A 2,896-nucleotide genomic window follows, 5' to 3' on the forward strand; every position below is an offset into this window, starting at 1 on the left:
TTACCAAGTTCCATGTCAAATGCTTTTAGACGATTGGTCCTCAAACACCATTTTCCTCAAAGAAAATACACGATGAGTGCACTGCCCTGTATTCTCACCTCCTTCAAAGGCTAATGAGGCCATGACTTTGCCTGAGATCACAAATGCTCCAGGTCACTCCTACTTAGTAAAAGCATCTAAACTTGGTCCATGTTCACACTCTCCTTCCTAGCAAGATGAATTTGCCGACCAGAAAATATAGTCAGAACCTGATAGAGTTATTTTATTTGGTGGGAATGCTTAGGACTCTAAGCCCTGGAGATGGCATCTCAGTATCTCTGAGAAAACTGCTCCAAGGAGGCAGCAGGGGAAGTCAGCCTATATACAAGTCTGCAACAAAGGGAGCAGGCAGTCTGAACATCAAAGATCAGGTACCAAGTTAAGGAATGTAGTGTTCTATGTGTGGGAAGATGCAAGCCTCTGGACTCACTGGATTCAATCCTTCCATACGCAGCTCAGCTATCTGGGGCAACCCTGTTTCCCTGTTTACCTTAAGCAGCGGCAGACAGCTGCTTCCTGCTTTCTCCCAACTCCTCAGCAATCACCATGGAGGGTGGCAGCATCCCCAGAATCAAAGATTAGGGAGCCCTCATTCACATTTGGAGGCCAGAAATCACTGATGGCTGTGACATTTCTTGTTTATTGATATGGCAGGAGATATTTTCATTTCACAAACTCATGGAAAAAACCCAATCCTGAGCATTCCTGTATGTTCTCCTTGAGAGGTCACATCACCTGTTTTAACCTGTTCTTGGTCACTAGACTTGGATGTGAGTTTCAAAGTTGGAGTTTGCTGTTGGGAGAAAAGGGATACAGTTTTCCTTATCCTGCCCAAGTGTTCACAGGCCAATTAAAACTCTAACTCTACCTACCTACCTCTCCCTTTTTCATCTCTCATTCCCTAGGTTACTTTATCTGTTTATTTCTCAAGCAGATACAGATTCCTCCTTGCTCTCTCCCATGTCTCAGTTCAGTTCAGTCGTTCAGTCGTGTCCAACTCTTTGCGACCCCATGAATCGCAGCACGCCAGGCCTCCCTGTCCATCACCAACTCCCGGAGTTCACTCAAACTCACGTCCATCGAGTCAGTGATGCCATCCAGCCATCTCATCCTCTGTCGTCCCCTTCTCCTCCTGCCCCCAATCCCTCCTATCATGAGAGTCTTTTCCAATGAGTCAACTCTTCGCATGAGGTGGCCAAAGTACTGGAGTTTCAGCTTTAGCATCATTCCTTCCAGAGAAATCCCAGGGCTGATCTCCTTTAGAATGGACTGGTTGGATCTCCTTGCAGTCCAATGGACTCTCAAGAGTCTTCTCCAATACCTCTGTTCAAAAGCATCAATTCTTCAGCGCTCAGCTTTCTTCACAGTCCAATTCTCACGTCCATACATGACTACTGGAAAACCATAGCCTTGACTAGACGGACCTTAGTTGGCAAAGTAATGTCTCTGCTTTTCAATATGCTATCTAGATTGGTCATAACTTTTCTTCCAAGGAGTAAGCGTCTTTTAATTTCATGGCTGCAGTCACCATCTGCAGTGATTTTGGAGTCAGTTATCAAATCCTTATGAATCCATTCTTGTCAGGACATTGCCATTTCTTGTCTGTCCAATTATCTATCCTTCTGAGTGAATTATATCAGCTCATCTCTCTCTCTAGTTGATGGATGGCAAATTCGTGCTCACCTACACCCTGTATTCATGTGGGACAAGAGGGCAAGAAAGTGGAGACCTAGGCAGAGGAGATCCAGAAGAAGGGATATAGATGGGAAGATCAGGTACATTTGTCTATTTACGTTTCAAAGATGTAGATGGAGCGATCTGATATGACTGAATTCTTTTTTTTCTTTTTTAAAAATCTTTTATTTTATTATTTATTTTTTACTTTACAATATTGTATTGGTTTTGCCATACATCAACATGAATCCGCCATGAGGAAGTTCAGTTCAGTTCAGTCCAGTTCAGTCTCTCAGTCGTGTCCAACTCCTTGGGACCCCATGGACTGCAGCATGCCAGGTTTCCCTGTCTATCGCCAACTCTGAGAGCTTGCTCAAACTCATGTCCATTGAGTCAGTGATGCCATCCAACCACCTCATCCTCTGTTGTCCCTTTTCCTCCCACCTTCAATCTTTCCCAGCATCAGGGTCTTTTCAAATGAGTCAGTTATTCCCATCAGGTGGCCAAAGTATTGGAGTTTCAGCTTTAGCATCAGTCCTTCCAATGAACATTCAGGACTGATTTCCTTTAGGATGGACTGGTTGAATCTCCTTGCTGTCCAGGGACTCCCAAGAGTCTTCTCCAACACCATAGTTCAAAAGTATTAATACATCAGCACTCAGCTTTCTTTATGGTCCAACTCTCACATCCATACATGTCTACTGGAAAAACCATAGCTTTGACAAGATGGACCTTTGTTGGCAAAGCAATATTTCTGCTTTTTAATATGCTATTTAGGTTGGTCATAGCTTTTCTGCCAAGGAGCAAACATTTTTTAACTTCATGGCTGCAGTCACCATCTGCAGTGATTTCAGAGCCCCCACTGTTTCCCCATCTATTTCCCATGAAGCGATGGGACTAGATGCCATGATCTTAGTTTTCTGAATGTTGAGTTTTAAACCAAATTTTTCACTCTCCTCCTTCACTTTCATCAAGAGGCTATTTAGTTCTTCATTGCTTTCTGCCATAAGGGTGGTATCATCTGCATATCTGTGGTTATTGATATTTCTCCCAGCAATCTTGATTCCAGCTTGTGCTTCATCCAGTCCAGCATTTCTCATAATGTACTCTGCATATAAGTTAAATGAGCAGGGTGACAACATACAGCCTTGACATACTCCTTTCCGGATTTGGAACCAGTCTG

Source organism: Ovis aries, chromosome 3 (genome assembly GCF_016772045.2).
Source record: "Ovis aries strain OAR_USU_Benz2616 breed Rambouillet chromosome 3, ARS-UI_Ramb_v3.0, whole genome shotgun sequence".
NCBI classification, from domain to species: domain Eukaryota; kingdom Metazoa; phylum Chordata; class Mammalia; order Artiodactyla; family Bovidae; genus Ovis; species Ovis aries.